This window comes from Marmota marmota, unplaced genomic scaffold (assembly GCF_001458135.2).
Source record: "Marmota marmota marmota unplaced genomic scaffold, marMar, whole genome shotgun sequence".
Classification (NCBI taxonomy): domain Eukaryota; kingdom Metazoa; phylum Chordata; class Mammalia; order Rodentia; family Sciuridae; genus Marmota; species Marmota marmota.
In genome coordinates, this window is record NW_025999913.1 from 8,609,527 (window position 1) to 8,633,308 (window position 23,782).

The following is a 23,782-nucleotide window of genomic DNA, read 5'->3' on the forward strand; positions in this document are numbered from 1 at the left end:
TATTATTATTATTATATTACAAAATAAGACTAGTGTCATTAACTTGGGCATAGTTATTTAGATAGGAACAATGGGAATGGTGATTAACCATGTAAATCTTTTAAATTTGCTTTCTGAAAAATTTCATAAGAAATTTCAAATTGAATTTTTAAAAAAATTTTTAATTTTTTTTAAAAGTCTCTTTTAAAAGTTCTCTCTCTCTCTCTCTCTTTTCAACTGGCTATCAGATATTTAAAAATTTGGGCAAATTCTGCTCTTTTCCATGTCCCCTAAATATCCTAAGATTCCTAGGCTTGCCAAGACATAACTTTTCTCTCCTATAAGGCTGAGAAGCTGAAGCCGGGTATCAGGCCTGTTTCCCCATGAGGGCTTTGTGAGACCACCTCCCTAAGCCAACCCTCCTTCCTTAAAAGCTTCTGGTTATTATCTGATCAAATGAATATCATTCTCAAATAGGACATTCCAGGCCAGTGCTGAGTTGCATAACCAAAATGTTCAATTATGTCATAGTCACAAGAAGGACAAACTCTTACTGAACTTATGCACAGAATTCTATTGCCACACAAATAAAAATATTCCAGAAGAGTTTCCTCAGGCAGGGAAAATGAGATGTTACTGCAAATGTTTCATTTTGATTTACAAAATCAGAGTCTACATTGCCAAGAGCTCTAAATAACAGGAAAAAGAAAGAACTATCTTATATATCCAGAAACTAGTATATTAGAACAACCATATTCCAAACAAAAAAGCCATAATCACTCCTCAGAAGCCCATCCATTAATATGTGATTAATTTTTGTTCCACTAAGTCTTGAGTTAGCGGTCTCATGGATTCATCTGTTTCTCAACTAGTGTTCTGAAAAATCCTGACTCAGTCCACTGGTATGCTCTTAACCTTTAAATGACACCATCAGAAGCCTGTACCCAAGAGAATCTGGCAAAGTCCCTGTCTACAGGGCTCTGAGACAATCCTTCTATACACTGCACAAAGTAGTCTGACTGACCTGCACTTGTTTTGCAAGAGCGCCCAAACATGTGAGAGTGAAAACAAAACAAAAACAAACAAAAAACCCCCAAAGAATCACCCGTGGAAGACAAAAGATGTAAGACAGCCGTGGCTAACTTATTACTGATAATTTTCAAAGGTGAAAGATCTATTGACAACTCTCGGCAATAATAAGGCAACTGAAAAGAAAATCTGGTGGTTTATATGACTTGCAAAATGAGATAAAAAAGTCAATCCAAAATGTTTTACACAAAGTCATCTGGGACAAAATGCTTACTCAGACTTTCAAAGAAGAGTTGATATGACATCAAATTTATAAAAATGGGTGACAGTTATTGTTAATGAGAGAAAACCTTCAGATATAACTGTAGTCACCCTGAATATACAATATACCATGAATGGGTCCAGCACATATATATCAATAACAAACCAAGAAGTAAAGAGATTCTCTAAGTCTGGAGTATGTCTGAAACATTTATATGTCAATAAAATGCCACAGGTAGGTGAAATGAATCCCAGTTGGAAAATACTGGCCTAGAAGAGGCCAGATGCACCATAAAGAAGTAAAAAGTGTGAAGTTAATATTTAAAAAATAACTCCCAGGACTGTTAGTACCACAGTTATCTCCTCTTATCTGTGCTTTCACTTTCTGAGATTCAGTTAATTTTGGTCAACGATGGCTTGAAAGTAGTAAATGGAAAATTCTAGATATAAACAATTCACAAGTTTGGAGTTGTGCACTGTTCTTTCTACAAGTGTAATAAAACCTCCCGCAGTCTTGCTCCGTCCTGCCTGGGACGTGAATCATCTCTTCGTCCAGCATGTCCACACTGTTTACAGGACCCACCCACTAGTCTTCTAGAGGCCATCCTGACTATCAGATCAACTGTCAGCAGTATCACAGAGCTTGTGTTCAAGTGGCTCTTATTTTCTTAATAGTGGCCCCGACACACAAGAATAGAGATTCTGGCAATTTGGATATGCCAAAAAGGAACTGCACAATGCTTCTTTTAAGTGAAAAGGTGAAACTCAATAAGGAAAGAATAAAAGATCACCTGCTGAGAGGTTGCTAAGATCCATGGTAAATACAAATCTTGTGTCCATCAAATTGTGACGAAGGATTAAAAAAAAATCCATGCTCGTTCTGCTGTTGTACCTCAAACTGCAAAAGTTATGGCTTAGTTAAGATGAAAAAGGCATTAAATTATAGGTTTGGTACTATCTAAGTTGGAGGCATCTACTGTTGGTCTAGGAATATATCCCCCGTGGATTAGGGGGAACTGCTGTACACTGAAATCCAATATTACACAAAGCCCAACCAGGGCTGTGATAAACAGGAATATGGCATGGACAAAATGTCATTGACAGTTCTCAAGGACCTTCTCATAGAGCACACAATTTCTGAAATATTTATGACATTTTATCCATACTTACCTTATCTACGGAAAGCTGAGTAAATCTCCTGATTTTCTAAGGCTTCTAGAAATCTCAGAGTTTCGGGTAGAAAAGATATCATTCAGGTTTGACCTGGCAAAGGCAAAAACCAAAAGTTGTCAGGAGATTTGAACCCCTGGTGAAGCAAAGACTGTGGTTTACTGACAAAGTATGTGTGGCTACCTACTTAACCAAAATGACAATGAAAGATTTAAAAGGTTAAAATAGGAGGTAATATGATTATAAAGAATGGTAGCATGTTCTGAGTGAGAATCTCCTTTCCCTAATGATCAGCAATGTTGCTGTGGTCTGAATGTTTGTGTCCCCTAAAAATTCATAAGTTGAAATCTGATCATGCATATGACAGTGGTGCCCTCGTGAAGGGGATTAGCTCTCTTATGAAAGAGGACTTAGAGAGCTGCCTTGCCCTGCTGCCATGAAAAGACACAGCAGGAAGACATCTATGAATCAGAAATCTGGTCTCTCACCAGACATTGAATCTACTTGTGCCTCAACCTTGGACTTGAACCCTGAAGACCTATGAGACACTCATTTCTGTCATCTGTAAACCACACAGTTTATATAGTATTTTTGTTGTAGCAGCCAAAATAGACTAACACATAATAAAGTCAACATAAAATACAGAATATTATTCTGACAAGACCCAGAAAGATTGTTCTCTAGGAAGTTTACACAATAGATAAGGAATAACTTTTTACAAATATTTGTTAAGAGAAAATCAATAATGCAAGAAAAAAATGTCATTGAACAGAAAGAAAGACAACTTCTAGTTTTCTAAAACTCTTCTTGAAAACCTTATAAATAAATAAACTGAATCTTAACTAGCTTCAATCATAACAAATAAAATTCCCTTTCTGAAAAGTTTCTACAATTTTCTATGTCCTTTGCAAACCCCCCCTCACAGTATGATTTCTCAATGTGCCAGACACTCATTCACAGATATATTCAGATTTCTACCACATAAAAATTATGGTGGACAATTAATGCTTCAATATTCTGTCTTTTCAGAAATGATTTATATATCTAATGAATACCCACTCATTAACTCAATTTATTATTAGTCCAAGGTTTTAGGTTTCCTATGGATCTTGCAAATTATCTTCACATTGACACAGTATAAAACATAATTATTACTGATATGAAATTAGACTACAGATTCAAACTGGTGAACTACAAATTTGTACTTTTTATCACTTTGAACATTTGGTAGAAGTGATCTGAGTTTATTCAATCAGTAAATCTACATATATTTAGGAGGAGCATTCATGGTAAAATAAAAATCTATGCTTATACTATATTTAACACTGATAGGTTAGAGAAACGTGTTTTTATTAAACCAAAATGATTGAACTAGTCTTATTTGCCTAAATTATATGAATTTGAATTCTCTAATCCTTTCTGAATTAGTTTCTATAAGAATATCTCTTTTTTCCCCTACATAGAAATATGTCAATGTTTCTTAATTTCTACAATTTGTGGGGATGTTCAATCTATACAAGTGCTTATTTATTTCTGAGCCAATCAGACTAGAGATCTTTTAATATATGATCTTTCATGGCTTGGTTTCCTAATACCATCAGGAAGTAGGAAAGTATTATACATCCATATAATGAGAGTCAAAGGCCTGTCTAAATTAGAGATATGTAAATGAATGGACACATTTCCAGAGAAAGCTCACAGTTTTAATACCAGAATTTCAGCCATATGTCTGTCATCAACCTAGAAAAACAAAACTCACCATTCTAGATATTAACTTCCTGTTTGGCATGAAATTCTTAATTGATTTCAACTCCAAACTGCCCAGTGGAGACAAGAAACTAGGACCAAATTCTCTGCCACCTTTCACCCAGTAGAGGTTATCAACTGTTTACAGAGATCATCCAATGGCCAGTCTATGAAATCAAAAGAAGACCTCACCAGGAATCAAAGGAGCTATCCAGAAGAATCAAAATCAAATGTTTTCTGGACCACTGATGGACACTGATGGACCCTTGGGGTCCCAAAGCTCTAGTCAAGAAGATGACATTCTCTATACTCCTGCAGAATAATGGGGATATGCAGGTGAGGTCCACCCTCCCAGTCCTTGCACCCACATAAGCAAGTTCTTGTTTATAAGGAAAATTAGGGAAGAAAAAGATCAAGTTCAGCACAACAGTATTAAACAAAATTATTGCTCAAGTACAGTTAACTGACCAAGAGCAAGGTCATTGTGTTCGGATATGTGGATTCAAGTCATGGGGCCACTATTTGTGTGACCCATGTATGCATAATACAGAGATAATGATACCTACCACACAGCGTGATTGTGAAGATGGACATTCCCTGAAGACCAGCCCTCCATACAGTACACAAACCCTTTACCTGTACCTCCCACGTACTCCTCCAGTTATACCTCTGTCTTCCACTTCTACCTTTCCTCTCTGCTACTGTAGGGCAACACTTCCCAAATTTGGTGCACAACAAACTTACTGAGAAAGTCTACCAAAATGAAGATTCTCAGGTCAAAAATCCCATAAGGTATGACCCAGCAATGCGGGGACCCAGAACTCTGCTTTAGCAAGCTACAGGTGGCTCAGACAAAGGTGTTCTTAGATAATCATTGAAAAAGATGCTCTTGTTCCTCACCCTGGCCATGAACTTTCTTTCACCAGAGTTTTTCTTATGCTACTTTCTCAGAGAAGAATGCCTTCTCTTCATGGTTGTGCTGGGGAAATTCTATTCCTTCTTGGAGTCTCTTTCAAATGTTTTCTCTTGTGTGAGGCCTTGCTGGTCTCCTCAAGGCAAAAGGCATTGTTGTCTCCTCTCAGGTATTTGTTTACGTGTCTGAGTCCCCACTTGACAGTGTGTTCTTGTATGGGAGGGACTGGGTCTTATCTATCTCCGTGTCCTCAGAATCCAGAGAAGGCACGCTTTGAATGTCTGTCAATCTCAGTGACAATCCCAACACTATATTCCAAGGAGAGTGATTGCAATCTCTCCTGAACTTGGCTTTCAAATCATCTACAGGCCTGAATTGAGAGTCTTACTTACAAAGTTTCAGGCCAGAAGATAGTCAAGTTCTCCAAGCCACAGGCTGAAAAAGACATTTGTAACACATATATCTGATAAAAGACTGGGCATCTCTCTTACCATTCTGTAAGAAATGGTACTAACACATTCACTGTAATAAATCAGAAAGAGTGCCTGTTCCACACGCAACTTCTTTTATTACCAGCAAAACAGAAATTTGTTCCACTTCTGCCAAAGCAGGCGGTGCTCTTGAATAGAAATGAAAGAACTCCTTTCTAGAGTCAACTTATCTTTGCTATTTTTGTACATGAATACAGTAGTCCCTCACTTATCTGTGGTTTTGCTTTCTGCAGATTTAGTTAACTATGGTCAACCATGGTCTGAAAATATTAAATAGAAAATTCCAGAAATAAACAACTCGAAAGTTTTTAAATGCATTCTGAATAACCTAGTAAAATCTCCCTCAATCCTACTTTATCCTCCCTGGAATGTGAATGAATCATCACTTCATCCAGTGTATCTGCACTGTATATACTACCTGCCCATCGGTTACTCAGTAGCTGCCTTGGTTAACCCAATATCCTGATGTCTGTGTTCAAGTGACCATTATTTTACTAAAAAATGGTTTCAAAGTGTAAGAGTAATAATACTGGCAATTTGAATATGCAAAAGAGAAGCTGTGAAGTGCTTCTCTTAAGTTAAAAGATGAAAAGTCTTGTTTCAATAGAGAGGGCAAAGATCCTATGTCAAGAAGGAACAATAAATTCTTGCTAGTTTTGCTCTTGCACTTCAAAATGCAAAAATTAAAGCTATAGTGCTTAGTGAAGATGGAAAAGTTATTAAATTACAGGGTTCAGTACTATCAGTGGTTTTTGGCATCCTTGGGAGTCTTAGAGCCTATCAGCTCCAAGGAGAGGAGAGGACTAATCTGTGTCATTAAGGGTGATAATGGCTACTATCCTCTGAATCCAGCCACCTGACAAAGACCCAAAGTCAGCAGAAACAAGCAACAGGTGTTCTGAAATCAAAAGAGGAATGACAAGGCATACTATCTAGGGAACAGTGCTTTCAATATGGACATGTCACTATGCTCAGCTTAAGAGTGTGGTGAAAAATGGTCTCTGGTTGTGGTAACACAATAATCCATGAAATGAAAGTTCCCAATAACTTTAAGTAAAAATGATAAATTTAGTAATGTGTAAACTTTAAAGAGCTTTATAGCTCTTGAATTAAGGAACAGCTTTGATGTTAGAAGTCAAGAGAGTAGCTCTCTTTAGGGAGTCATTTTGAGTAGAAGGAAGTGGAGGGTCTTCTGGTCTCCCATGGGGTGGGGGTGGTCCTGGCTGCAGAGAACCTTGTTGTGTTCACTTTGTGGGGAGTCCTTGAGCGGCGTATTGGGATATCTGCTCTTTCCTTATGTGTAAAGAAAGGTCACCTCTATTTCTTCCAGAAAGCAGGGTCTTGTCCTTCTTCGCTACATAAAGACTGAACAAATATGGAAATAATAATAATTTGAAAGGGTGCCAAAATGTTCGCATACCTCAGGGAGCTTATATGTGTGAGTTGGTCTGACCTGGGCACAGCCTGCACGTCCTCCGTGTATCGGTCCCCTTCATTGTCCCACGACCTGGCTTTTGCCTTCCTGTAAAGGCCTCCCTTGAGTTTTGTTTTTTGAACGAGGCCATGCAGACTTCTCCAGCACCACAGCCTTGTCTCAGATCAGTTTCCTTGTACGTGTTGCCCAGCTTTGTCAGGTCTTGACGCCATCCTGAAGCTGGTAAAATGAGCCAAGTGACTTCATCTCTCATGGCACACCTTGAGGACATTACCTGGGCATGAGCCAATTTACTGCTCCAAACCTGAGAGACATTTTTTCCCACGAGCTAACTCACCTCCCCCTCCCTCACAAGGGACTTCCTCTATGGGAAAGGACACATCAAAGAATACAGAGCGCGGTAAGGAGTGGGCAACGTGCTTGACATGGGAGGCAGATGCTGTCCCCACTCCCTCCGGCCCCACCCACGCCACACTGGTGTGTCAACTCTCATTGCTCTCTAATGCTTGGGTTTCACTCTAAGTTCTCTCTGCTGGCTCATTCCCCTGAACAAAGACATCCAGGAAATGAAGGACCAGGGCACCAGCCTGTGTGTAAGCTGCTGACTGCCTCCAGCAGCTTGCAGAATCTTGGAACTCATGGACTTAGAAGCAGGTTCCTGGGGAGCACGTTTCTCTCCACCCAAAGCCTGACGTGAATGATGACAGTGAGCATCCGTTGGCAGCTCATTTTCGTTGATTGACACTTGACTCCAAAATCAAACTGTCATTTGCTTTCATTTGGTCGATTCCACTGGTCCTTCCACTTGGTCAATTCTGTGACTCTCTGACCCAGGGCCAGGTGAAAGTAGCTTCTGTAACATAGACAAAATTGCAACATGGAAGAATGATACGGATGTAGCCAGAAAATAAATGAGAGGAGTTATCTCTTCCTTGAATTGTGATGGTGCTGCAGCCAATGGACTTTGGGACAATTTGTGTTTATTTTCGTCCAAAGAATGCTTTTAGAAATTCTGCCTTTGGTTTTTCAAGCTGTTTTACAAGTTATGGGTTTCTATTAAAAACTAATTTAAACGAGGTCTAATTTATATACAATAAAATGCCTACACCTTATTCTGTTTGGTAAGATTACTTACAACCAGCTAAATCAAGATGCTGAACATCACCATAACCTAGAAAAATCCACTGTGTCTTTTTTTTAGTTAATTCCTTCCCTTGGACTCTTTTGTCTCACCCTCAATCCTGCTGGACGTTACGGGAAATCAGCATTCTGATTTCTTTCACCTTAAATAAGTGTTGCCTGTATAAAGTGTAGAGATAACTAACGTATACAGTCTTTGGGATTTGGATAGTTTGCTTGAAATCATGTTTTTGAGATATGTCTCTGTTATCCTCTTTATCAGCTATTTCTCTTTGTTGTTGAGTAATATTGTATTGTGTATGCATTTCATAATGTAGTTATCAGCCCTGTATGGATACATGTAATTGGATTGTTTCCAGTTTGGAGCTGTTATTAGAACTGCTGTAAGCATTCTTGTAACTGTCTCCTCTTTCTCATTGATTTTAAATTTCTAGAATAAATTCTAAGAGTAGAATTTCAGGGTCATATGTAGGTGTAGAATTAGCTTTACATGAGACTTCCAGACTTTATCCAAAGTCTTTATACCATTTTACATTCCTACCAGCCACGCATGTTTGTCCACATATAATAGAGTTGATACTTTTGTTTTAGGCTAACGTTTGGTATTGCAATGTTTTATTTCAGGTGTCCTGACTATGTGAATGACATCTTACTGTGACATCAGCTGTCACTTCGCTGAGGCTCTATGATGTTAAGGACCTTTTCATGAGCTTATTGGACATTTATTTCTCCTGCATAACATATATACCACATCTTTTGCCTATTTTTACAAATTGGTCTTATTTATTTATTTTGAGTTCTCTTTATGTCCTGGATATAAGTCTTTTATTAGATGAAGGTATTTCATGTATATTCATTTTCCAGTCTCTGGTTTGATAATTCATTGTTTAATGGTAACTTTGGATGCATAGAAGTTTCTAGGTCTTCTATAATATTACTGAGTAAAAGTGTTAGAATGGATGTTTTTGCCTTGCTCCCAGTCTTGAAAGAAAAACATTCAACATTGTTAGTTTGAGGAGTAACATAAAATTACATGAAGAAAGTTTTATTCTATTTCTAGTTTACTGATAGATTTTTTTTAATCGAGGTAGATACTAAATTTCATCAAGTAGATTTTTCTGCCTCTATGAGATGATTTTTTCCTTAAAGTAGAAAATTACTCTGACTTATTTTCACATGTAAATCTCTGGATATATTCCACTTGCTCATGACTTGCTATTTGTTAATTATGAGCTTCATGCATTGCTGGATGTGATTTCCTAATATTTCATTAAGATACATAGATAGAAGAGATGGATAGATGGATAAATAGATAGATATGGATAAATTGATTTAAGGTCCTTTCTGAAAATACCAACATTTGGACCATATTGGGATCTGGTTATGTTCTTTGTTTTGTTTGTTTGTTTTCTTGCTCTTGTTTGTATTTGCTAATTTTAGCTTCAATGCAAGTCATTGTGTGCATAAAAAAGAATAGGAGAGACTGAGACAACTGTCCTATACACTCGGGAAATGGGGTGCTTTGTCTCTGTCAAGCGATGATATGGGGTGTGGTCAGTAAAGACTGTGGCAGAGGCTGCCTGAGCTCTGTACACTCTAAGTTTGAAATGCATTTCTGCTGCCCCATTTAGTATAAGTACTGGGGTGTCAGAGGGCTTCCCTAGACCTCCTGCACAGCCCACAGAGGCCCCATGCCCTGCACCTTAGCAGAGGTCCCTGTGGGCATTCCTGTCCCTCTTCCAAGGTTGACATCCACTTCCTGGCACTTGTTGAAAAGCCTGGAGTGTGAAAGGGTCTCTCTGAGTAATCCTGGTCCACCATCAGGCCAACGCAGGCCGCGTGCACCTGTGGCTCTCTGAAGGGAAGATGATGGCGCCTGCTTACCAAGCAAACAGTTCCTAGAGCAGAACAGAGAGCTCCTGACTCTCCCCCAGTGGTAGAGGGACATTCTGGTAAGTTCTGGAGCGTGCAAAGCTTTCTTGTGGTTTTCCTCCTCATCCTCTCTTTGCATTTCCTGTGACTCTTTGCTCTTCTCCATTTGGAGACTGTTTCTACTACCTGCTTGCCAGGCCTGGAGGATGGGAAACTGACTTTGGTAGGTTCCAGTCACATTGGTCTTACATCTTTCAAGACAAAATTAGGGCTTTTCATTCACCTGGCCTTGGGATGGGATATCAGTGAGATGCTGAGATCTCTCTGTGCTTTAAGATTCAGCTTTGGTTTGGGGGGTGGTGGTGCTGGGGATTGAACCGAGGGCCTTGTGCATGCAAGGCAAACACTCTACGAACTGAGCTATGGCCCCAACCCTAGGGTTCGGCTTGCTGAACCTTGGATATCTTTGTGTTACAATCTGCCTGCTGGCCTCTCATATCAGATTTCTTTCTTTCTTCTTTTTTTTTTTTTTTTGTGGGCTTCCCAGTTTCTTAGCTTTCTGCACCTGGTGTTGCTTCTCTTTTGTTCCCTATGCTTAAACTTGAGCGGTATCACTGACCGGCCTTTGGTGAAAGCCTGGTGAGCATGGAAAGGGTTTCTCTTGGTTCTCCTGCTGATAAGGACCTGGAGCATCGAAGGGTTCACCTTATCATTCTCTGACCCTGCTCCCAGAAAGGGCTTGAGTGGCTTACTGGGACTCTCTCAGCTTTCCTGTTCTGCCTTCAGCTTTGGCAGCCTCTGCCTGGCACTTGTTGAAGCCCCCAAGTATCTCCTGATAGCTATTTCTCAGGCCTTCTGCCCTGCTCCCAACCTTCTATGTACTTGGGGAAGGACCATGCCAAACAAGGAGAAGCGTAAGGTACCAAAGCTCCTTAAGACCCCAGTCTAACACCCCAGCCAACCAGTAGGTATCAAAAGTTCATTAAAAGCTCAGCTGAATTTCACCCATCCACAACCCATCCTCTCTTTCCTATCTTCATCCAAGTTTCCATTCATTTTCGAACTTCTCTCTCCTAAATTTCATTTCATTTAGTTTTTCTTGTTCTCTGATGGGTTTCTTTAAGCTATTTTTATGTAACTTGTCTGGATGTGTCTGGCTGGAAAGGTGGAAAGAATGGTTTCTTGCTAATTTTTATAACCTCACAGGAAGCAAATGTCTATGGTGTCTGTGGTGTTAAAAATCATTAGGCAGCTGAAATTCCATACCACCCCGCTCCAAACACCAAGCAGCATACTCTCCATTTCCTAATTTCTTTGAATTCTCTCCTGACTCAGCCATCCATAGCGCCTTCTGCTGTCTACCCCTTCTAAGTTGGTGTTTCTCTACGGGGGAGGCTTTTTCTTCCCAGGAAACAGATGGCAGTGTCTGGAGACACACTTTTTATGGTCACAACTGGGTAGAGGGTGCTGAGGGGAAGATCAGGCCTACCTATAAACATCCTACAGTGAGCAGGACAGCCCCAACAACAAAGAACTATCTGGTCAAAATACCAATGGTGCCAAGGTTGAGAAACCCTCTCGTAAATATTATGCAGAGATGTCTATAGGCGATTCCGCCACTGTTTTTCCAACAACAAATTTTGGTGGTTACTAAGCAAATAAAAAAAAAAGGAAAGGAAGATTGTGTATATGATGTTCTTGATCCCAGGAAAGCAGTGAGTGTATCTTACACATTACCTAATCTTATGTCACCGTGACTTGTCATGGTGGGGTCATTAGTATATACTTACTGAATTAATGGGTGAATGAAAGAGTGAGTCGTTGACTGAGAATAAAAACAACCTAGCCAAGAACAAAGAGAGTGACATTAATTTGGCTCTAATTAGGATTTCAATCTGGGAAAACAGATTCAAGGAGTCTTGAAAATGCATCCTGATGTTTTACAAAATGGCAGCTGTGTCTCCATGTGTCTGGCTGTAAATGTGGAAAGGTTGGTTTCTTGCTACTTTTTATATCCTAACTGGTCTCCAGTAGGTTTCAACCACAAGGGGATTGGTAATTACATCACTTGTTAATCAGGAATTATGATTGGGGTTGGAAAAAATGAGGCTATCTTGTAAGAAAGAGATTGGGTACAGTTCAGTCTCTGTGTAGTTCTTGGAAAAGAGTCTTGCACAAAGCTCAACAACAACAGGAAACTGTGATTTGGCCCAGTCTAGAGGTTATGCCAGTAGTGGTCATGTCTGAAGCCCGGCTCAATGGTTGAGTTGTAGATATGTCTGAGACTGGATTTAATGGTGCCACCCAACTCCATTGTAGTTGCAAGTGCCCAAACCAATGTTACTCCATTCTGATTTTCTTCCTTGACACAGTGAATGAGTCAGCGGATGAGTTGAAGATGTCGCCTGCCGTCTTACAGGCCTCTTCTGTGACATCTTTCCTGAGCACTGTAGAGCTTGCCAAAGGACTAGAGCATTTGAAATTTGTATCCCAGGAGTTAATACAACTGTCTTCTGCTTTTTGAAATAAACTGACTGAAGTATCTCCTTACTTTGTTTGGGTGACTTTGCAAAACTCTCCATTTCTTTTATATTTGTTACTGGCTACTGGACTGTGTTACCTGTTTGACCCTGAGAAAAAATATCAACAGCTGATTGGATTTTGTCTTTGAAGAAAGTTTCCCTGGCCATGATCAATGAAAAATTGTGTATCCCTTGAGTCGATAAATGTGGATCAATATTTATAATCGTGGCTCTTCTGAAGCATAGTTTCAAATACTTTTTTAAAATTCAGAAAGAAAAAAAAGGGAGGTAAATAAGTCTGCTTTAGTCTTGATTAATCAGTTTTACTCACTTGCTGAAACTTGACATTTTTATTTTACCAATCATCAGCAGAAATGGATAGTATCCAAAATCAGTTTTGGAACAAGATGCAAATCTTGAAACCAATTTACCCAGACAGAGAAGTACTATGAGTTCGGCTGATGTGGGTTGCTGGCTTTTATTTTCATTCTAGTTATCTGATACAAACATTTGAATGAAAGGTTTTATTATTATACTTGGGTCCTGAGGCTTTTTTTACTGAGGCCTGAACAGTGGGTGAGGAGATGTTTTTGCAACATAGTCCAATTCAAAATAAGTTAAATAACTTCTGTGTGCATGCATATATACACATATGTGTGCATACACACACACACATATTTTCTCATATATGAGAAAGTTCTAGCAGTTTTCCTTTTTTAAAAAAACTTTTTCAGATCAATAGATCGTGAGTGGATGGAATGTGTTTTCTTCAGCTTTTGATAAATCCTTTTAACTTATTTCTTCCTTCTTATTTCTCCATTAGGCCCCCCCTCCACCCCCATCTCCAGGGTTAAGGAGATTTAGAACTCTTTCTTTAAATTACTGTAGTTTTAAGAGTTGTGGTTGAGGGCTAAGCACAGGGAAAGGTATTTGGGTCACACGCCTCTTCCCATCAAACACACCCTGAAGTTGGACCCACCTAGGCTGATTTGCCTGTGGTCACGCTCTACATATTTCCTCTCGGTCCGGCTGCTGTCGAAGCGGTCCTCTCAGTGACCATATAAGTCAAAGAGGGGAAACCCAGTCTCCAATGAAGTCAGCCTGCGGGAGAAGCTGAGCAGAGCGAAGAAGCTAAGGCCTGGTGACTGTTTTCATGGCGCTCTGGGACTAGGTGTGTCCCAGGGGTGACTCATGAGCCTGGCATGTGTTATGGAAGCTGCAGACTGTATTTACCACCCTTGTAGCACCTTTGTTGAGCAGAGAGCCCAGCTTGGTCACAATGTCCCAGTGTCAGATGGTTGTGCATCTTGGTGTGCCTACTCTGTTGTAGACTAGGGGAGAATAATAATCTCTCTCTCTCTCTCTCTCTCTCTCTAATTCATAAGATCTAGACTTAGGAATGCTAAAATCTTCAATAAAGAATGAAACCTGAATTGATATGTCTCTTGTCTCAACTTCCCCCCACACTGGTCCCCTTTCTTCTTACCGGTGTAAAGGAGACAGGGTATTTGCCCTTGGGGCTATGCCTGTGTGATTATCATGAAGATAATGTCAGCAGATCTGAGTGGAGGACTTCGGGTGACTAATTGCGGCTTCACCTCTCTCCTTCGCTCCTCCACCAAGGATGTGGTTAGGGAACAGGGCAGCCAGAGCCGTCTCCACAGGGCAGCGGCTCACCTCAGTGTTCTGGAGTGTCCCTGCCTTCTTGTGTCTTCTGTTTGTATCCCCCTGGGGGCAAGACATCTAAAGTGAGCTTGTCTATCACTTTCTGGGTGGTAGGAGCCCTGCCAGCTCATAGCGGGAGACTCAGAGCCGAGGAGGGACTTTGTCAACATCCTGAGGGTACTCACAAGAGCTCCCTCATTAGGCCTTTGTTTCGGGATCCAAGCATCTCATTAGGATTCTTTTTTTTTTTCTGGCAGCATTAGATGTATTATTTTATAAGTGGCTTAAGAAAAAGGAATGGAAATGGGGTGACAATATGACCGTATTTTCAAAAGTAGGATCTGCGGAGAGCTGGAAGAGACTAACAAGGACTCCCCTCTGGAAGAACGATCAGGCGCTTGATGTTAAGACAAAGGATGCTGCGAGGGTTTATTCCTTGGCTCTCTTAACATGAGGAAGCACAATTCCTTTACAATTAGCAGGATAAGGGAGGGATAATCAGAGGGATGATTTGTTCTTTCACTGAAAGGTTATTAAGCACCTGCCATGAGATAGGGCGGTGGGCAAAGTGTTCTGGAGAATACAAGCTGGATCCAACCTTTAGCCCTCATGCATCTCATATTCTACCTGCCATAGAAATCAGGGCCCCCTTTATCGAGACTTCTCAATGGTTTTCAATGGTTTCTTTTACATACATAGTTACGTCGACACACCAGATTTTAATGTTTGATATTACATCTGGATGAGGCTGGATGCTAGAGTGCTGCTAGATATTGCCACGTGCCTTTCTACAGTTGCAGCTTAGAGATGAGGTGAGGTGGCCCACCATGCAGCTACCTGGCAGCCACCCTTCATTCCCAGCCCTTCATCAAGAAGACCTTGATAGGGACCTGGTGACAGGAGGAGCACGCCAGCCAATCCACAGTGGGCGTCTTTGCTTCAGAGCTCTGCCACCAGATGCTAGAGGTCAGAGAGTCTCCTGAGTGAAGTAATCCATCCATTTTCTGCTCTAGGTGATCGGACAAGTTGCTGGTGACTGTGAATATCCTGGAGTGACGCCAAAAGCAACGTGTCCCAGGTGCCGAAAGAACATGGAGGGGCTGGAGCCCCATCCTGGAGGAGTTCCCATTCTCCGTGGCACACCGGTGCTCCCCTCTGAGCAGGCTGCAGAGGCTGGCCTGAGCAGCAAGAGGGGGCAGGGGAGCTGGGTAGGCCGACCAGGGATGAAGGGAAGAAAGAAGAGAAGGAGGGAGGCGAGGATTTTATTACTGTCTCAGTCAAGACCTAAGTGACATTAGGTAGTATGAGTTTTTGTAGTCCTGAGTTCCTAGTTTGCCCGCAATTTTACAAAGCTCAAGGGGGAAAAAAATCAACCCATTGGCCTCAAATCTATGTAATATAGTCCAACAGAAAATAGTAAGATCATGATTTCTGTCCCTTTGGTTCTGTTCCATCGATGTTGGCTAAATGACAGGTTCTGTGTTAAGGATGAAGGTATGGGGGGAGGTAAGCGTATTTGCCTATTCTTAGCAAATTTAAGTGTATTGGAAGACATTGCGATAAGCAAACAATCACGAAAAGATTAAAATAAATATTTGCTACGTATAGGTGCCATAAGATGTAAACCATTTCAACCATCAAAATTGCTTTTTAATTGTTACTCTGTTTTCCTTTTTAATTAACACTTAATAGCCATATTCACTTGTGGGGTACAGTGTGATAATTCACTCCATGTGTCCAATGGGTAGTGATCAAATCCAAGTAATGAGCACTTCCCTCTCCTTATCATTTCTTTAGGTTTTGAGTCTCCAAATTCCTCTCTTCTGGGTCTTCATAAAAAATTAATAGTTTATAGTAGTTTTTTTTTTTTTTTTAAAAAACACTTTGGATGAACTGTTTGAAGTAAGAAAAGGAAAACACCCTCAAGTAACAAAGGTGCCTGCATTGTGCTAGGGGGAGAGTAGATCTTGTTAATAGAAGGTTTCTTTATTTTCCAAATACCAGGAGGGATTTGATTCTGTTTTCTGGAGGAGTAGGAGCTGCGGAGAAGATGCATATCTTTGCACAGCAGAGAGGAATGCAATATGAAGTCTATAGACAGCAGGGAGGCAGGAAGGAGCCTCCACAGAGCAGGGGTTGAGGATGCCATCGGGGTCGGATGATGCTCTCAGCAAGGTTTGCTTCAGTGTTTCAGGATGGAAGTCGCCTTGCCATCCTCACAGAGAAGTCTGGCTGATAGGACTTTTGTGTATCTTTCCAGGGATGTGAATTCCATGTGGGTGGGTGGGAAGAAGCAGCTCTGCTGGCCTCCACCGCCTCTGATGACAGCCAGCACATCCGCTGCCCAGGCCCTGGAGATGGCTCCTCTGTGGCCGCTCCAACCACCTGTTCTCCACCACTTTCTTGAGCGAGGCCTGTGAGTTCCTGCTGGATGTGCCCCTAGATGTTCTGCTGAGCTCCTCTCCTGCCTCTTGCCTATTTCTCAGTGTGCTGTGACAGATACTACTATTTTCTCTGCTGGGATGCTCTTGCTTTGAGTGTGAAATTCCCTGAGTATAGTAATACATACATATTGAACGGATAAGTGAGGTTATACAGGGAAGGACCCTAGAGTGCAGAAGAGAAGGTTACATAGAGCAAAAACCCAGCCAGCACCTAAGATTCCCTTTGAGGGTCCATAGCAACAGTGGTGAGGAATCATTTTTAAATAATGTTTTAGGGCTGGGGTTGTGGCTCAGTGGTAGAGTGCTCACCTAGCATGTGTGAGGCCCTGGGTTTGATCCTCAGCACCACATATAAATAAGTAAATAAAATAAAGGCATTTAAAAAATAATATTTTAAATTTGCTTTTATCTTTGGTTTGGAAAGGATAAGGAAACAAGCAGAGGTGTGTTTTATCTTACCTAATGAGTCCTCCTAAGGGAAGCTGAGGGAGTGGGTCTGCCTCCTTCCAATTACATTCTGTCCAGTGGGGAGCCCCCACGCCACAAGGCTCAGATGCCCAAGGCTTCTTTATGCCTAGGACCTAGGGAGTGGCATGTGACTTGCAGCTGTAACAGCTGGGGAACCAGAGCAGAAAACGAAGAAAGGTGAAGCAAGAGGGGGAGGAGTGGTGGAGTGAGAAAGGATTTTGGACTCCACATGACACACATATTTTACATATATGTCATATGTACACACACACATACATACACGTACTCATGAGTCAGCCTGTTGAAAGAGGAAGGGGAGCAGCTGTACTTCTCTTGCTTTTTCTCCACCAGGGAATGGTCCCCCACCTTTGTACCTCGTTCTCCTCCATGCATCACTGGCTTGAGATAAAATAGAGCAGTGCTTGGACCTTTTGCTTGATCAAAGATGCTTGGGCCACAGCTTAAAACAGAGAACAAGAAACTATGCATGACAATGACAACGGTAAGCACGGCCGCTAGTTCCCAGCGCCTGTGTTATGAGCTCAGTCCCATGTGCTACCTCCAGCTCTCGGATAGCATCATAAGTGGGGATTATCCCATTTACAAATGAAGAAGCAGCTGAGACTTGAGAAACACTAAGTGCATCTAGAACTTTCTGTCACTTGGAAGCATTCTTCTGGGCTATTTCTCTCACAGAAGCCCACGAACAACCTAGAGCCAAGTAGATGTGTAACTCTGGGTGGTGATGAGCTGACGGGAAGGAGAAAAGTGCAAGGACTAGATTCATGTCATCTTCGACAATGTACTGTGTGTGACCAGGCACCAGGACAGGTGGCTGGCAGGTCGGAGGGAAAGCAATGGGAGGGACTCACAGTGTACCCAGAAATCCATGTTAGAAGGACAGCACTGCGTGGGTGATTGGCGTGACTTGTTAGATGTCAGGGGCTTATTTCTTTGGGGAATGAGTTTCAAGCATTTAGATGGACACAGGCCACTTTGCAGGTAGGCTCTGAAGTCAGCTCCTGGTTGAAAAAGAAGATGCAAGGGAACATCTCCAAATAAGAGGCTTGTGAGGAGGCAAAGCATCTGTCCATCTGTTCTGAAAGCTCTTTTTTGGATCATCAAGACCCAGAGGGGAGAAAAGGCGTGTGAGTGAACATACACGTGCAAAAGAAATCACAAAAACTCGTTTTCATTCCTGATTTCCTCCAGCAGAGTTGCTGGCACACTGCTATCGAGTGGCTCCATTCGGGATGCATGTTATACTTTCCTTACTGTGAAAATGGACAGAGAGATGCGGACTCAGATGCTTCTGAGATTTTTATCAAAGCAGGATCAAGTTCTGGTAATACGTTGGGTGCGAGGGGAACCCATGATCCAGTTTCCTGTGGGTGGCTCAAGACTGCCTGGCCTAACTGGTGACCAAGAAGACTGCTAATTTGTCCATTAAAAGACCTGTCACCCCATGGCACAAGAGCCGCCCCAGGCTGCAGAACCAAGAAGTCAAAACAAATATCAGTGGGGCCCACGGATTTGAGTCACTGGGATAAAAGGAAAAGAAATCTTTGGTGCCTGGCTAGTGTTTTCTCTTCTCGGGATGCTACACTTGGCATTGACTTCCAAAAGGCCAAGTGGCCAGTTGAGGTTCCAGGACCAGAACAACCAATGCCTCATTTGCACACCCCTCACCTCTTTGAACTCTGAACCACGTGTTCGCCCATCACTCACCTCCCCAGCTGATACCCTCCGTAACTCTACCAGCTGGTCTGAAGGGAGGTCAAGGTAGCTCTCAAGAGTCTTGTGTGAATGCGATGACAACTGACTTTGCATTCCTTGGAATGTAACAGAAATGCCCTGGTTAATGAAGCAGGCGGGAGGCAGAGCCCAGAAACTTAAAACATCCCAGGTCCAGCACTCTCACCCATTTTAGCTCTTATCACACTGAGTTGTGACCGCCTATTTGTTTGTCTGTCTTCCCCTGAGCAGCGAGTTCCTTCAGCTCTTCTATCCTAGCACCCAGCACAGTTCTTGGCAAACACTAGGAGCTCAACAAATATTTGTTGAGTAAATTGAATAAGATTGGGCAGATTCCCATGATGTCATGCCATGAGGTCACTCACCTGGGCAGCTCCTCTGGATCATTCTAGAAGGGCAGGAGAGTACCTTGGGGGCAGGGACTGTGTCTCATTCAACCCTGTACCCTGGAGCAGGATGCTTGCTTAAGGAAAGAATGAAGGTGTGACACTGTTCAGGGGACAGGGGTGGGCGAGTGATGCCTCTTGAGATAGTCCCAACCCATCCTGGGCTTGGCAGGTGCTCAGGAGATCTATCCTTCACAGGGTAGATCAGACAGAAGCCTTCAAAGTGTCCAGAGTGGAGGAGTTTTCTACCGGCTGTGTATTTCTAAGTGGTTGACAACACTTCAGTGACTCAAGATGATGGCCACTGGGGGAAAGGCCAAGGTCCTGTTGGGAGGACAGAAATAACAGAAATTGAAGGTACATCTTAGCATTTCATTATGACTGCAAAGGAAAACACCCAGGAAACACATGTTGGCCTCTACACAAACAGGAAATAGACACAACTGATGATAAGAGTAATGAGTACTTCAGTGGTAGGTGAGTACTTAGTATGTGCAAGGCTCTGGGTTCAACTCCCAGCACCAAAGAAGAGCAACTTAGTTAAAAAAGGAGGCCAAGCCTGGCACAGTGGTGCATGCCTAAAATCCCAGAAGCTTGAGAGGCTGAGGCAGGAGGATTGCAAATTCAAAGCCAGCCTCAGCAAAATCGAGGTGCTAAGCAATTCAATGAGACCCGGTCTGTAAATAAAATATGAAATAGGGCTGAGGATATGGCCCAGTGGTCCAGTGCCCCCGAGTTCAATCCCCAGTACCCCTCTCCCCAAAAAGAGGTCCAAGGCTCATAAATGCACCATGAGGCTAGTTTACCTGAGACCATTCATTACAATAAACTTAGTATGGATTCATCAGTGAAATACGAAAACTAAAAACATCTAAGAATTATAAGAAAATATAAAATAATCACTTTTATCTAATCTCTTGGATGGGAAACCATTTCTAAACACAAAAAGGCTCGGTACCAAAGAGCACCTTGAATGTGTGACAGACAGAATACACATAGAAAGTCTCTTTTCCTTCTGTGTGTCCTTGTTTGCATATTTTAAATAGTAGCATATATGTCTTGAAATCAGGAATAAACAAAAACATGCTTTTAGTAATTAGACCAAAGTAGAAAGAGAAAGGCATGTCTTTGTTTCACCACACACCACCACCCTGGCAGAGCACAGAGGTCTGAACACACCCCTGGGTTGACCCCCCACAACTAGCGCCCTTGGTATGTAATGTCCACGCTACCTTCAAAAACTTACGTGAATGTGCACGTGGATGACTAAGCAAGGCCAGGCAAAGACATGGGACAGTCTGTCTCTGGTTCCGGGCTTCATCGAGGAACGATTCACCTTCTTAGACATTGCTTCTCCCTGATATTCCAAGGTTCAAGAGCAGGGGTCTTGAGAGAAGTTCCTCTGTTTGCTGGACTCTCTCTCCTCTTTCATCTTACACTTACTTTTCCCTCTTTCCTGTTTATTCTAAACTTCTAACTGTGGATTCTGACTGTCCATGTTCACATTCCCATGGTCTACTTAGTACTGTACACACACACACACACACACACACAGTGTGTCATCGACACTGTTGTACGCTGAATTCCAATTGCACTTTGACACCTCCTTTCTGTCCTCTCTGCCTAGATTTTCACCTTTTTTCTTTTTTTCTTCTAGTAAGTTCTGCTCATGTTAAGGGCCAACTCAGAAGCTCTGCAGAAACCTTTGCTAATGCCCTCCCCAAGAGGGGAGCTCCCTGCCCTCTGTGGTCCCTCTTGATGACCTTATGCCTGCTAGCTGCGTGTGGCTCCAGACTCACTTACAACCTCCTGTGGGCAGAGGTCATCTCTAATGGCCTAATTCATGCTTAATTCGTCTTTGTATCTCCAACACCATGCACAGTGCCTGAAACAGAATAGATAACAGACTGTCTTATGAATGAAGGAATAACATTGTGTATGGGGAAATAAAAACTGGTTATCAAGCCACCCCTTAGCAATTTTATCTCAGAAGAAATCCCCACTTCAAATCACATTTTTTTGGTCTCATTCTTCAATTTTTTATGCACACTGGAATTTGCTACGGCTACAACCAGAAGCACAGAATACACCATGATGTGTCAAAAAATAAAGTTAAGGGAATTTCCAGTCTGTGGATTCTACTTCCTGTTATGTATTTGTAAACGTTCAGGTGCTCACGGTTATTTGGAAGCAGGTACAACTCCAGAGGTTTCATGGATTTATTTGAATTAGTGTGTTTCTTCCTGTGACAGTTATTTGGGTGATTCCAAACTGCCACGAGAAAGCTTCCAGAGTAGGTTTTGTGTTTTAGGGAGTAACTTATTTACATCAGCACAGAAATGGGCCCACTGCTAATAGGCTGCTGGGTTTGCTTCTCTGCTGAAAATCCCAACCAAGAATTTTTTGCAAGGTCTGGGGCATCGAGGAGAAGGGTCAAATTGAGAGGACCAGTTCATAAACTGGTGGCCACCAGAAAAACTTGAATCAAGGGTTATCTGTACCCTCTATTAATGTAATATATTAATATATAGATAATAGATGACACTGTGCCATCTATTATCTCAAATCCCTTTTAACAGCAGCCCAATGATACACTTCTTATTTTAAATGTATCATTATTACATCCAGGTATGAAAGCAAGCCTAAGAGATGTTAAATTGTTCAACGCAGCTCACTTAATTAGTAAATCAAGAGGTGTAGCCAGGGCGGTGTGGATTCCAAAACCCTTGTTCTCTGTATTAGCCCATCTTATCTTATGATAGAAGAGATTTGATAAGCCGAGGAGGACTGATAGTGGGTTTTTCTCAGAGCCCTTCAAGACTGTTTAAAACATGCACTCAAGGGAAAAGCAAACCCTATCACCTTTCAGGGTTTCCCTTTGAAACCCAGATTAGGCCGACTGGGACTCTGATTGGGCCATTGTCAAAGCTAGAGGGGAGAGTGGGAAGGAGCAGGCCTGAGCTGGTGCAGATCTCCCCTGAGGCTGCCTGCCCCCAAAGGGGTTGTCAAGGGTGCTGTTCTGCAATTAACTCAGGGCTTTAACTATTACATTTTCACCAGTCCATCTTTTAGTCTTTGCAGCTCTGAAATGTGCTCTATTTGTATCTTTCTTCCTTTGTTTTTGCTTATTTGGGATGAAATGAGGACAGGCTGCAGTCCAGTCCAGATTTCCCCCTGGGCAGGTCAGGGCTGGCCCAATGACCCTTTCCTTACAGCCTTTCGTGGCCCAGCCTGACTGAGGGCTGGCAGGATCTCACCAACCTGCAGACCAGCAAATAAACAAAGGAGGAGCTTTGACCAGTAGCCATAACAAAAGAGCAAACAGAGAGGCAGAGGGAAGCCAGGGGTCTGACTGCCTCTGCTGTCACGTGGCCCGCCTGGCCTTAATCCCAAAAGGATCTAGGTCCAGCCCTGGAAGCTAGAGCAGGCAGCTAAATTCCACCTGTTCAGCACGAGGCCATAAAGAGGGCCCTAAACCCAGTGGGGAAGAAGGTAGTTTGGTCTCCATACCTTCATCTCTCCCCTAGGCAGTGTGGAGCCACCAGCTGCCGGCTGGGGAGGGCCTTCCTCTCTCGTCACTCTCCTGCCAGGAAGGCTGGCTTCTGACAGGTGAAGCAGGGAAACCCTCCGGGACCCATGTACCGCAGAATGTTTGCCCTGTGTGGTTCAAGTTCACGGGTCTTTCTCTTCCCAGCCAGAAATTAATAACTTAAACAAATGCTTAATGAGGCCTTTTCTGTTCCTGGCCGGTCCTCAACTCTGGCTGCCATGCATGTTTTACTGGGCTTCTTCAACCAGGTGGCTTCTTGGCTCTAGGTCGAACAGAGGTTCATGGACTGCTCAGCCCGAGAGAAACTGGAGAACCACATTAAGAATCACATCTGACACTCATCGGAGGCATGGCACGTGCCAAGGCTTTTGCTGAATATTTATAGTTTGCATTTACCCATTATAAAAGCCTTCCCTCTCTCCCCTGGATGGAGGAGTGGGCTGAAACGAAGGGGTTAGGAAACATCTCCAAATGGTTCTCCAGCCCTTTCTGGAAGAATCGTCGCTTAATACCTCCTACCATTTCAACCTAACAGGATCCTCGCAGAAGCTGCAGGAAGTCTCACAGATCTTCCAGCCACACAGCCTCTGTTATTAAATTACTCCATAAAGTGCACCCATCTCTGAGGCTTAAAGCAATGAAGCCATGTACTTAGAATGATGGTCTTAGGTTGATATTAAGAGTCTGACTCCTTCAGATATCACAACACCTCATTAACACCATAGAAATGGTCGACATGTGGGAGACTAATTTGTAAAACCCACCAGGCAGATGGCACCCCAATATTCACTCATTCACATCGGCCCTTATCCGAGAGACAGACGGCGGTTCATAAATAGGGATCGTAGTCTTTTTGCTCCAACTTTGCCCTCGGTCCTGGTCTTCTAAAATCGTTTGTCTTTGCTCCTACTTTCCCATGCGTGTGAGGAAAATCCAGTCTTTGTTGGTTCACACCT

At 42.3% G+C, this 23,782-nt stretch overlaps 1 long non-coding RNA gene across 1 annotated transcript; it reads right to left on the reverse strand.

Moving 5' to 3' along the window:
- Positions 1–17,018: 17,018 nt before the first annotated feature.
- On the reverse strand, positions 17,019–22,925 carry LOC125615582. Its single transcript, XR_007346219.1, has 4 exons — positions 22,787–22,925; positions 21,080–21,161; positions 20,523–20,633; positions 17,019–19,600 (listed from the first exon to the last, which is right to left on the reverse strand). It is a non-coding gene; the product is annotated as an uncharacterized LOC125615582 (long non-coding RNA).
- Between the last annotated feature and the right edge of the window lie 857 nt (positions 22,926–23,782).